Source organism: Mustela nivalis (assembly GCF_964662115.1).
Source record: "Mustela nivalis genome assembly, chromosome: 3".
Taxonomy (NCBI): Eukaryota; Metazoa; Chordata; class Mammalia; order Carnivora; family Mustelidae; genus Mustela; species Mustela nivalis.
In genome coordinates, this window is record NC_139022.1 from 138,224,564 (window position 1) to 138,237,739 (window position 13,176).

Sequence of the window (13,176 nt, forward strand, 5' to 3'; positions counted from 1 at the left end):
AAGTGGAACATGGTTCATGGGCCTGCGTGTCTATCAGGTCTGATAAACAGACCTGACCACAGCAAGACAGTCGCCTCTGAGATGCTGATGCACAGGGAGATCTGCAGACTCAGAGACTCTCGGTCAAAGTCGGACACAGGAATCAGACCTGTCACTTTCCCTATCCTGTCTTCTCTTCTAATTGACTCTAGAGATAACCTTGTGTCTGCTTTGCCCGAGGGCCAGTGTTCCCCTCACAGTGGTCGGCAGACCACCTACAGGGGACCGTGTGCACTTGAGCGCACACAGTCCTACTCAATTAGACTTCTCGAGATGAGGCTGTGATCTTTAACCCACTGACATTTGAGAAGCACTTCTTAGGAGCTGGGGGTCTTTCCCTCCCTTCCTCACCCCTCTGCACTGGGGCCTAGGAGAGGGCACATACAGGATACCCACTTTGAAAGGAGGCACGGTAGAACACAGGATCTTAGTGAAAGAGATGACCTTGTTCAGCAGATCCCAAACACCAGTCCCACCAGAATCACCCTGGGAGCTTGTTAAACATCTATTCCTTGAGCCCCACCTCTAATGATTTTGTTTAGTAGATCTGGGGTGGGGCTGGCAAATATGTCTTTTTAACCCCCACCCCCTGAGTGGGAACCACTAGTTCCATTCAGTGGTCAGCCCTGTCTGGTGAGAACCACTGGTGGGCCCAGTGGTTCTGTTCTGTGTGTGCCATGGAAGAGTGGAGCAGAGTCACTGTGGGAAAGAGGCAATCGGTATGGACTGAGCTCTGGGGGCTTGAGCTTGGGGAGACTGGCTTACATCTCATTTGTATGCACCTTGCCGCTCACAATCATCCCTAACCTTTTCGTGCCTCTAGCCCCGCCTCTAGCCCCGCAGTCAGGTTCAGCCAGCCACACTGCACTGACAGGGGCTCAGAGAGCGGAACCTCCTGTCGTGTCCCACTGCTAGAATGCCGCTCCCTGCCTGCCCGGGCCTGCCTGCCTGCTAGGCAGTTCTGCTCAGAGGGGTTTGGACTTGGCTGGACAGACAGCACGGCTAGGCTGGGCCAGGCCAGAGGGAATGGGATGGAGAGGGAGGGCTGGAGATAGAGCCTTTGCTGAAAATCTGTGTTTGCAGGGCTGAGAGGACACGTGGTTATGTGATCCCTCTCCTCTCCCAAGAGCTGTTTCCAACCCCGGGCACAGAGAGGCAGGTGATCAGGTCACACACAGGTGATTTGAATTTTAATCCCACCTTGGCCACATGCTGGCTGTGTGCATTGGAAGTTAGGGAGCCTCTCTGAGTCTCATTTACCTCATCTGCAAAATGAGGATAATTATAGGGTTGCTGTGAGCGAGTTTAAAAGCTGTAATGCATGCCGAGCGCTTACTATGGGGCCTCTCCGCATAGTAAATGTTCAATAAATGTTAGCTGTGACCAGTGTCTACCTCTGTAAACATTTTGTCTTCCCCAAACCTCACGATCCTCCGGGCATCATTCAACCGTAGCTTAGTGGGATGTTAGCTCTGCTAAAGGCTGGAGAGCAGGGACCTGTCCCAACTCCCCGATAAACAAGTGGAGGCCCCACAAAATGAGGGGATTTGCTCAGCTCCCACTGGGTGCCCTGGTTGGCCTTCTGATGGGTGAATGAGGACCCTTGACCCCAAAGGAGTGAGACTCATTTTCATCACAGTGTTTGCAGGGGACGGTCCTGTGTGAGCCATTGTGAGGACGGTTTTAGGCCCTTCATCTTAATTAAGCTTCACTACACCCTGATGATTATCTTCTCCAATTTACATGGGAAGAGACTGAAACTCGGTCAGGTTGACTAGTTTACTCCAGGTCACACAGCCAGCAACGGTCAGGTCACAAACCCAGGTGGGACTTAAAACCCGGCGGCCTGAGGCTGGAACCTGAGCCAGTGACCACCCGGTTCGGTGGCTCTGACAGTAGCCTCCTCACCCTTCGGGGGGGGGGGGCTGACTTGGAGGTAGACCTGACCGTGAGTGGCCACAGTGGGGCGGCGATGGTATCATGAATGAGGAGTGATGAGAAGCTTCCATTCCAGCAGCTTCTCAGAGCCAGCTAGGAGGAACAGGGTCCACTTGACTGGTGTTTCTAGGGCCTGGGAAGACAGTTGTGTCCCGGATAGAGAGGGGAGCTGTGCTGAATGGCCTTATGCAGATCACATAGGACGGGGCCCGGAGAGGCCAGCCCAGCAAGCCAGTGTCAGAATGAAAAAGATCAGGAAATTCGCGTTGCTGGTGCGTCCCCAACATTCTCCACTTTCTGTCTTCACTGCCACCTCACACCCACCACACTGTCCCCCTCAGCCTCTGACTGACATCACGCGGATTAGCTCTCTGCACCCACTGCGGGGTGGGGAAGATGACAGGAATAGAAATTACTCCTTTTTTTTTTTTTTCTTTTTTGAGAGAGAGAGAGAGTGCACGTGCATATGAGCTGGGGGAGTGGCAGAGGCAGAGAGACAGAGAGAGTCTTACTCAGGCTCCACGCCCAGTGCAGAGCCTGAAGCAGGGCTTGATCTCATGACCCCGAGATTATGACTTGAGCCGAAACCAAGAGCTGGATGCTTAACTGACTGAGACACCCAGGTGCCCCAGAATAGAAATTATTCTTATTATTTTGATGCTGTTCAGGCTGCTGCTTAAGTTTTGTTACAGACCATCGCAAGGAGAGAAGGGATATCACAAAGACCCACACGTGTGTGTGTGTGTGTGTGTGTGTATGTGTGTGTGTAGAAGGGTGCTTTGGCAAGGAGCTCCTGGAACATAGGCTGGGACAGGTACACATACAGAGAATAGTTTCCTCTTTCCACAGATTCTTTTTGAACACCTAGTGTAATAGTAGTAACATTACTGTATTTTTAAATAGTAATAATAATAGTAATAACACTAGCTACTTTCTGTGTGCCTGGCACTATGCTAAATGTTGTCCATGCAGAATCTCATTAAATCCTCCATGAGGTAAGAACTGGTATCACCACATCACAAGTGGGGAAACTGAGGCTGAGATAGACAAAACCATGCCCCTACAAACAAGCAGAGGCAGGATGGAGGCCAGGTCTGACCCTGAGGCCTGGCTCCTTACCCATGCAGTTTCCTCCTGGCTGGTGACTTTGTGGGTACCCGAGGAGCCTGCAGGTTGGGAGAAAGGCTGGGTTGGGGGAGCAGCTTTGTCAGTGTGGAGAGCCCAGGAGAGGAAGACTAGGATCTGGTTCTAGTTGTGCCACTGCTGCCATATGTGATTTAATGCTATGCCATCCCTTCCCTGGGCAGAGTTTTCCCATCTTTCCAAATAGATTAGACTTCAGATCGTTTTCCAACTGTGCCCTCAGGAGGCCTGAGGCTTGTGGTCACAGAGATGCCTGGGGTGGTGGAGGTGGCGGCAAATGGAATGCAGGGGCTCTGCACCCCCAACTCGCATCTACCACAGCACCAGCTCGGTTGGATCCACTTTACAGAATGATAATGATGGTTTAACAGTAACAACAGCTAACATTTACTTTGTGACTGCTGGGTGCTATGCACTGTGTTAAACATTCAACAAGAAACCATCTAGTTAAACCTTCCAAACCACTGTCTCAGGTGGGTTCGCTTATTCTCTCCCTTTTAAAGATGAGGAAAAGCAGAGGCTCAGAGGTCAGGTTACGTACCCAAGGTCATTCAATTTGGAACTTGGTGTCCCTATGTCTGAAAACTCACCCCTTTGCAAAGGATTCCACTGGATCCGAGTGGCAAGAAGCACATACAGGACGTGCCCCCACTAGATGAGGCTATGTAGCCGGGACGTTCCAGCCTCTGCAAGCAGTGCTGCTTCCTGGAAGAGGCTCTCCAGTTACCTGGGCGAGTCTGTTCTATGACTTCAGAATACAACCTTCCTCCCTCCCAGAGAGCCACCCCAAACCTAGACCTTCAGGACAGCCTTTCTCCCCCTTCCTACCCCTCCTCCCATGCAGGGATTTCCTAGTGCCTTTCCAGCCAGGAGGAGAAAATCGAGGGTTCCCGCGGCCTTCCTACAAGGCTGACTTCCCACAAGGCTGACTTCCCACTCGTGTCCCCACCTATCCCAGGGCACAAATGTAGAACCTAGAGGAGTTGCTCAGTTCCCCTGCTTGGCTCTCAAGCTTCTAATGGATTAGTATCATTCTCTGCCCTGCTGAGTGGGAGCTGGTTTTCATTTTACAAACCACTGTGGCCAGAGAGCCCCGCAAGAAATGGGGCAGGACACCTCCCCTCCTGCCTCTACCCCCCTGCCCACTGCTTCTGGGGTGCCTCGGGCTCGGGGAGTTTTCAGCTCCAAATGTAGAGCCCGTGGATCCATACGGGATCCCAAGAGGAAGAGACTTTGCTCCCTCTGGGCCTCACTGAGGGTCAGGGTCCGCAAACCAGAATGCCTCCAGCCAAACTGTCCTCACGGTGTAGACAGAGATGTGGGCATGAATGGGTTTCCCTTCCATTAGAAAATTGACCTTGGTGGGGTGTCTGGGTGGCTCAGTGGGTTAAAGCCTCTGCCTTCAGCTCAGGTCATGATCCCAGAGTCCTGGGATGGAGCCCCACATCGGGCTCTCTGCTCAGTGAGGAGCCTGCTTCCTCCTCTCTCTTGCTCTGCCTGCCTCTCTGCCTACTTGTGATCTATCTGTCAAATAAATAAATAAATAAAACTTAAAAAAGAAAGAAAGAAAGAAAGGAAGAAAGAAAGAAAATTGACCTTGGCAACAAACAGTAGCTGAAGGACCCTTCGTGTCTGGGAAGCGGTCTCATGACTTTGGAGTGTGCATGACCTCCTTGCTCCTGCCTTGGGGACTCCGCACTGCCTGTTCTTTTCTGTCTGAAACCCTTTCTCAAGAAGACTCTGTAGCCCTCACCCTGCTCAGATGTCACCTTGTCACCCTGATTTATCATTCCTTCCTTTCTGTTACTAGAAAAGAATCCCCACACAAGCAGGGACCTCATCTGTCTTGTTTTCTGTTCTGGAATGCCCTCACAGGGTGGGTCTCAGTAAATAAGTATTGAATGAAGGAATGAATGAATGAATGAATGAATGAATGACTTTGGCAGAGAAGGCCCAATAACAAAACATTTTCTCATCCTTCTCCACTTCGTCCCTTTGTGTCCTCAAAACCCAGGTGCCTGGAAGCACCTTGTTTTCTTCACATATCCATCTCTCCAGGGTCCCATCAAGATGTTCATGGGTCCTAAACATCTAGCCCCTTCAACCATGAAAAAATATTAGACATTATATCTTATGGTAATGTTGGTATAAAGATAAATGTATTTTTCTATATGAAAATATTTCCTTCAACCTAAAAGTTTGTTTTCTTTCTTCTGAATTTAACAGAAACATCTTCAGGGGTCCCTAAAAGTACCATGAGCCGTGGGTGTGCCCACTTGGGTGTGCCTACCAGATGAAGGGACCCTGCATCCTTCTCTGAATCCCAAGCATCCTTGGTTCCTGGTTCCTGTGCCACGTTCTTTAGAGCTGAGGTGGCCAATACAGTAGCCAGGAGTCATGTGTGGCTATTTAAATTTAAATTAAGTAAAATTACAAACTCAGTTCCTCCGTTGTACCAGCCACATTTCAAGTCCTTGATAGCGACAGGTGGCTAGGGGCTCCCATGCTGGACGTCTCAGATATAGAACATCCCCACCATTGCCGGAAGTTCTTCTGGAGAGTGCTGTTCTAAATAATTGGGTCCAGCTACACCAACCCTCTCTGAGTCTCTCTTCTTGGAATATGGATCCCAGGTCTTGGACGGCACTCGAATCCATCACCTATTAGGTGGATGAACCTGGGCAGAGCCTTCAAATTATCCGAGCCTCAGTTTCTCATTTACAAAATGAGGGTCATAATAAGTGTCATAATAATGATGGTGGTGTTGGTACAATAATTAACTTGCATTGAGTATATTCCAGTGCTGGCTGTTTGTCATGCATTGACTCATTCAGCCTTCTCAGCAACTCCATGAGATTGGTACATAGACCATATCCCTGGGACCAGAGAGGTGACATAACTACCCAAGGTCACACAGCTGGTGAATGGGAGAGCTGGGATCAGAAACCAAGTCTATCTGACTTCAGAGACCACTTTCTTGACTATCAGTTTTACCCAGTGCTGCATCCCTTCCCTCAAAGCCAAGTGAGATAACGCATGCAGATTTTTTTAACTTAAAGATTACCTGCAGATAGGACGCATACTTTTTGTCATCAACAACAGTATCAGAATACTAATGACGAAGGGACCCCCTAATCCCAGGTTTCTTTCCCCCATGACCTAAGTAAGGACTTCCTTCGTCAGTCAGCTCTGCCTTCTAATTTCAGGCGTGGGCAGGCCCGACCTTTGACAGCTCTCTTGAGGGCCTCTCAGTCCGCTGGTGGTTCGGGCTGCCATTTACCAAGCCATTATTGGTCCTAATAAGGTGTTCCTCTGCGTCTTTTCCTCCCTGCACATTCACTTATCGTATTATCTGTCTCCCCTGCAGCCCTGGGAAGTAGGTAGGAGTAGCTATTATTATCTTCAGTTTACAGACAGATAAAGTGAGGTTCAGAAGAGGTTTGTGGCCTTTCCAAGGTCATACAACCCATCAAGGGCTCAAGCCACTGGCTCCTTTCTTGCTTATGTCCAGTTCTTTGACTGGTTGTGTTACAGGAGGACCCAGCAGGGGCTGCCTACAAACTAGCAAGTGACTCAAGGGGTTCATCCAAGTTTCTGAGAAGTAAATCAAGCCTCTCTTCCCACAGGGAATTCCAGTTGGCTTAATCCCATAGAGCTGCTGTTCCAGCACCGTCTACACCAGAGTGGGAGTCTTGAATGGAAAAATCTCCTTTTTGATCTGATATAAGATCTCAGCATGTAATTCTCTTCTGGTCCTGCTGCTTCTCAAAAATCTTTAGTGGCTCCCTACTACTAAGAGGAAAAATAGCTTCAGCAGCTAAAGACTTCATGACTAGCAGTTACCTAGAATGTCAATATTCTTTCACTGATGATTTTAGTTCTGGTTCAAAGGCACCATCCCCCCTGTCTCTCCCCATCTTTCAGCTATTGTCAGAAGTAGAATATACTTAGGATCCTTTCTTGAGAGGGAGCAGAAGCCAGCCCTAACACTGATGCCTGAGGCAGACACCATGGAGGGGAGGGGAGTGGGATCAGAAAATACTTACTGATAGAGCACCCAAATCCACAGCAAGTTTACATTTGGATTTGGGGGGGAGTGTGGACATTCTCGAATCGAGAAAAAATGAATCCATGGCCTCTTTTTCTCATGAAAGCCTCTCCAAACTTTAAATAATATCTCATCTCATTGTTTCTTCCTACATCTTAGGAAATCCAGAGCACCCAGGTTCAGGAAGTCTGGCTGTGTGTTTTCAGTTCAGCCACTACCTTTCTGGGTGCTCTTGGGTGTGCTGTGCAAATCTCAGGGTCCCTTATCTGTAAAGTGGGAATAAAAAGGGCAGATGTGCTTCCTAGGAGTATTAGGCAACTACTAATGAATATTTGGGACATGCTACGAAATGGGATGGTGTTGGACCATGAGGGAGAATATCCTCACTGGTCTGTGTCTGGATATTTCTGGGAAGGACATGTGTGTGTGTGTGGGGGGGGGGGGTGGGATTCACTGCCAGAAACAAAGCCTGACAGTTTGAAGAATTCTGGTAAAAGCTTCTTTAGTGGGAGTTTGATTTGACTTTGAATTCCTCCGAGTATGTCTGATTCCCATGGAAGGAACAGAATTAGTCACAGACTTCTAGAACTAAGGACTAAAGTTACTGCACATGGGCAATTACAAATATAGATCATAGTGCATTAGAATCCTAGTGTATACAACTGTGTGTCTTAGGCTTTTTTATGACAGGACACGGGACACTGGAGTAGCAGAGCCCCAGCTTCTCAGATCTGGAGGGGCTCCTAGAGGCCATCTATCTAGTTATTCAAACTTGCACTCCCCAGTGGGGGTGAGGGGCGAGCCTGTGGGCAAACCCTAGCCCTCAAAACCCCTGCTCCTAATAGCATAGATCTGCTTTAATCTATTTACAATTTCATTAGGAAAAAAGAGATTCTGCCCCTGAAAGCAATAGAGGGGTTTGAAATCACAGATCCATTCCAGCCCCTTCACCCAACAGACAGCACATCATTTACAGAGGAGGAAAGAAGTTCACAGGGCTTAGGTGACTGACTTGACCAAGGCCACCAGGGAACAAATGACTTTTGACCCAGGTCTCCCAAGAGCCAGGGTAGCTTGTCACAAGGACCATTGTGCAAGCATCAGTGAGTGTGCAAGCCTGATTCACAGCCAGAGGAAATCTATTCCTCACTTTAGGGGCTCTATTAGGGGTTAGTAGAGACCACAGGCCTGCACAGGCCAAAGAATCATACCTGTATAAGTTGGAAAGGACTTTAGAGCTCTTCTCACCTCCCCCAAGGGCAAGAATCCCCCTAGAGTAACACCATCCTTCACAGGTGGCTACCCAGACTCTGCCCGTGCTCCTCAGTGACAAGGAGCTCTGTATTCTGAGACGACTCATTCCAGAATGGCACTGGAGGTCACTAACCAAAAGAATGAGCAAAGAGCTCAGAGCATTGCTCCTCCCACTTGTGCTTAGACTTTTTATCAACGACTTGGATAAAGACACGGATGTCACAACCACCAAGTTTCTGAATGCTGGAATCCAGATTCTTTTTTTTTTTTTTAAAGATTTCATTTATTTGTTTGACACACACAGAGAGAGATCACAAGCAGGCAGAGAGGTAGGCAAGCAGTCTTCCTGCTGAGCAACGAGCCCAATGCGGGGCTTGATCTCAGGACCCCAAGATCATGACCTGAGCCAAAGGCAGAAGCTTAACCCACTGAGCCACCCAGGCACCTTGGAATCCAGATTCTGAGAAGTTGGAGCAGTGAGTTGAAGCACAGGGTGAAATGCATCATATTCTCATTAAAGCCCTACAGCCCTGAGTTGGAGGAAATCAGTTCACGAAGGACAGATTTGGGATGGTGTAATAATACATCTGAGAGTTTTCATTACCTACAAACTCAGCAGTCAGTAGTATGAGCTGGCTGCTAAAAGAAATAGTACTTGGTAACATTTGTTGAAAACTGTGTCACATCTTATATTCAGCATTTATGTACATTAATTTCATCCTCAAAATAGTATTATTAAGGAGAGAAATGAAAATCAGACAGTAAGCCACTTGCTCAAGGTCATACAGCCAGAAACTGGGTGCTATGAACCACTTTCTGCTGTCTTCCCCATCTGGGAGACGGGTCTGAGGATTTCCAAGGAGGCAGATCTGATTCAGACGTATATTCTAAAAGGGTCCATTCATGAGCCCGCACCCTTGCATTTGCTTGCACCTGTGTACCCACAAGCCCCATGGCTACCAACTTATTTGCTCGTATCATATTCATTCTGTCAAGCAGTCACATCCCATTAATGTATCCATGCAACTATTCAAAAATTGCCACCTAAGTATGTGTGTGCTCTCTTGCAAATGTGCACATTCACCCACATGCAGATTTTCCTCTGTGTCTGGGGAGCCAAGAACAGGAGGCCCCACCCCAGACAAGCGCCTGCTCGCAGCTTACCAGAACAGCCTGTGGCTGGGCCAGCAAGCTTAGACTCGACCAGAGACCAGAGGCTTCCTGCTCCGCTGAGGCACAGGCTGGGCTTTCTCCAGAGGGTTTGGTGGACCCCACCCACACCCCAACCTTAAGCAGGCTTTGATTCGGCCTTGGCTTTGCAAACTAAAAATAACTAATATTTACTGAGTTGTTTTCTATGGGCCAGGAGCTGTGCTAAGTCCAATAATGAGCATGATTTTCTTTATTTAGTCTTTATAAAATCCTAGGAAAGCAGTATTCTTAATAGCTCCATCTTACAGATGAGAAAGCAGAGGTTTGAGGAGGTTGACTTCCCCAAGGTTATGTAGTTGGCAAGCAACGGAGCTGGGACTTAACCCCAAAAGGTCAGATTCACTAAGATCCACAGTTTCTCTTTCTGGCAATGTGGTCTGGAGGAAAGAACCTGGCTCTGGTTCTTACCCTATGACTTTGGGCAAGTACCTTTCTTTCTTTTTTCTTTTTATTTCTTTCTTTTTTTTTTTTTTTTAAAGATTTTATTTTATTTATTTATTTGTCAGGGAGAGATTGAGAGCAAGCGCAAGCAGGGGGAGCAGCAGGCAGAGGGAGAGGGAGAAGCTGACTCCCTGCTGATCAAGGAGCTGGATGTGGGACTCGACCCCAGGACTCTGGAATCATGATGCTTAACTAACTGAGCCACCCAGGCATCCTGGGCATGTTTTTCTTTTGGGGGGCACTTTATATTCCAGCTTCAGAAAGGAAAGGATAATCACTAATGGTTCTTTCCATTTTCATTCTGTCATTTGCTTTTCCTAAGTCCAGATCCTTCCTGTTTTCATCTATTGAGTAAGGTTATATACCAGGCACTGGGATTTCATGCATAAAGAAGATATACAAAACTCTTGTCTTCATGGAGCCCAGTGTCCAATGTTAACAAATTAGCAAGAACATACTGGGTCATGCTATGTGCCATGGAGAATATGGTGGTATAATAAAGAAGGGTTCTAGTAAGGAGGCTACATCAAACTGGGTGTTAGGATGTGACATTTGAGAGCTGACCCAGGAAGAAGCATAACAAGAAGGAGCCAGCCATGTGAGAATCTTAAGTAAAGGGAAGCAGCAAGTGCAAAGGCCCTGAGGCAGACCCTAGTTTGGCATGTTTGTGGAGGAGGAAGGCCTATTCGGCGGCAGCTTGATGAACAATGGGGAGAGTGCTAGGAGGTATCATTAGAAAAGTACACATGCATGTGGACCCACATGGCCTTGTAGGTCATATTAAGGAGTTTAGATTTTAATCTGAATGCTCTGGGAAGCCACTGGAGAATTTTAAGAAGGGAAGTGATTTGAATTGATTTATGTTTTCACAAGATGTTTCTTTTTTAAAAAAATATTTATTCATCTGAGAGAGAGAGAGAGAGAGAGAGAGAAAGCAAGCACAAGTGGGGGAGGGATACAGAAGGAGAAGCAGACTCTGTGCTGAGCAGGGAGTCAGGACACAGGGCTCTATCCCAGGACCCTGGGATCATGACCTTACTCAAAGGCAGGTGCTTAACTGACTGAGCCACCTAGGTGCCCCTCACAAGACATTTCAAAATAATGGTCCTAGGCTTTGGGCTGAGAGGGAAGCCCAGGAACCCAACATGCCTCTGCACCTTGCAAACCTGTTCACTTGCCCAGGCATGGTGCCAGGAAACAAATGTCCAGACACAGGACCTTCCTCAGCAAACCACTCACCTGGTCTGTGGGTCTTAAAGCTTGAACACAGCCCTGCTACCAAACCCTCATCCATGGGTGCATTCTTTTTGCATCTTATCCCCTTCCAGGGAGACCCTGTCCCTGCTGCCTTCCCTAAGCTCATCTCTGCAAGGCGCCTGTGCAGCGGCTGAGTGGTGTGTCTTGTTGGGGCCTGCCCTATAAGGGTGCTGACCTGGTGAGCAGGAAGCTTTCTGCAAAGCAGGGCAGGGTGAGCAGGGAGGCTGTGTGCGCCCTAGGCTTTCTGGGCTGCAGAGTGAGCAAACCTGGGACTGGGGTAAGAACTCATTTTTCCTTGGGGCTTCAACTTCCAATGCAATGCCACCCTGGGGCGTTGGGGTCCACATGACTCAGAGGTCTATGCCCTCTTGCAGGAGACTGTGTTGGGGATGGGGGTGAGTGGAATGGAGGGACTATGGCTTTTGCCTGGGGCCAACTCCACTGTGAGCTGCAGTGGTAAGTGATGGGGAAGAGTGGAGGGCAGGAAGGATGAGGAATAGACACCCCAGGTACAGAATCTGCCTCCATTCCTGCCCTCTCTTCTCTGAGGTGCTAGGCCTGGGGTGCCACCAATAGGATTTCAAGAGACAGATAGTGGTAGGGAGGCTGGAAGGAGTGGGCAGAGTCAAATTCTTTTCTGTCACAGACTTGCAGGCTGCAAGTTAGGCAGACTTTCCCACTCCTGCTTCCCAGGTTGGGATGCTCCCTGCGAGGTCTTAAAGAAGCTGCATTCAGCTCCCTCAGGACTCTGGAAAGACAAGGATGCAAGCCTCTCCTTTCCCCTCTTGCCCCCAGGAGTTTAACTCTTCCTTGCCTTTGAAGAGTGAGGCAACTGGAAAAACAAGTCTTGCCCGTTTCATCCAGGAATGCTCTGCACATCTGGCTGACAGCCACGAAGCTCCTTGGAGTCAAGACTCACGGGCAAGCCAGGCGCAAGCCTGGTGTATGCAGCCTCCTACTTTGCTTCTGGAAGGTCGAGTTTGGCAACCAAATTTTGCCCTCCCTTACTCCCCTTCTATCTTCTCCCTTTCTTTAACCCTGAGGTTGGACTTTTAACCCAGGCTGGACTTTAACCCAGGCTGGAGTTCATGGATGAGCCATGTGGGAAATGGCACGGGAGAGAATGGGAGCCACAGCAGGTCTTAGGGGGAGAAGTACTCATTCATGGCTACTTCAACAACCCCCAGGGACTAGTTCTTTCCTGGACACCCACTATGTGAAATGGGGCAAGACTCAGTCCCCACTCTGGGGCTCTATTTCCCCATCTATGCACGAGTCAGGTGAGCACTCCATGTCTCAAAGTTCCACGGTAGCTCCGACATTCTAGGAGATTTGAAGTTACAGGATGAGTCAGAATCAGGCCCTATCCAAAGGGACTAGTGGTGGGACAGGGGTAGATAGACCTGGGATAGGGGAAGCAGCCCTGACTTGTGATGCAAGGAGCCCCAAGTCTAATTCTTGCTTTGCCTCTGTCTAGCTGTTCAGGCCCAGGATGGGTCCCTTCCCTTTATGAAACTGAATTTCCTATTACTAATAATAGCCAATATTAAGTTAAAACTTCTATGTCCCAGGCACCCTGCAGAGTCATCTCCCTTTATTTCATTCAATTTTCACAACAATCCAATGAGGTAGATAATATCCTTATCCCCATACTAAAGAAGAGGAAATCAAGGCTCACAGAGGTTAAATAACCTGCCCAGAAAATCACCCAGCTAGGAAGTGGTGGAGCCAGGGCTGGCTGATGGCCAAGCAGCCTGATGCCAGGTCCACGATCTTGGTCATTTTGCTTTTCTGTAGCCCCTGCAGGTGCTGACGCACCTCAGTGTGCCCAGACCTCAGCCTTG

General features: G+C 48.7%; 1 protein-coding gene across 1 annotated transcript in view; it reads left to right on the top strand.

Moving 5' to 3' along the window:
• FAT2 (FAT atypical cadherin 2) overlaps positions 1-13,176 on the top strand; it is a 79,887-nt gene that overhangs the window by 6,870 nt on the left and 59,841 nt on the right. The window lies entirely within an intron of this gene.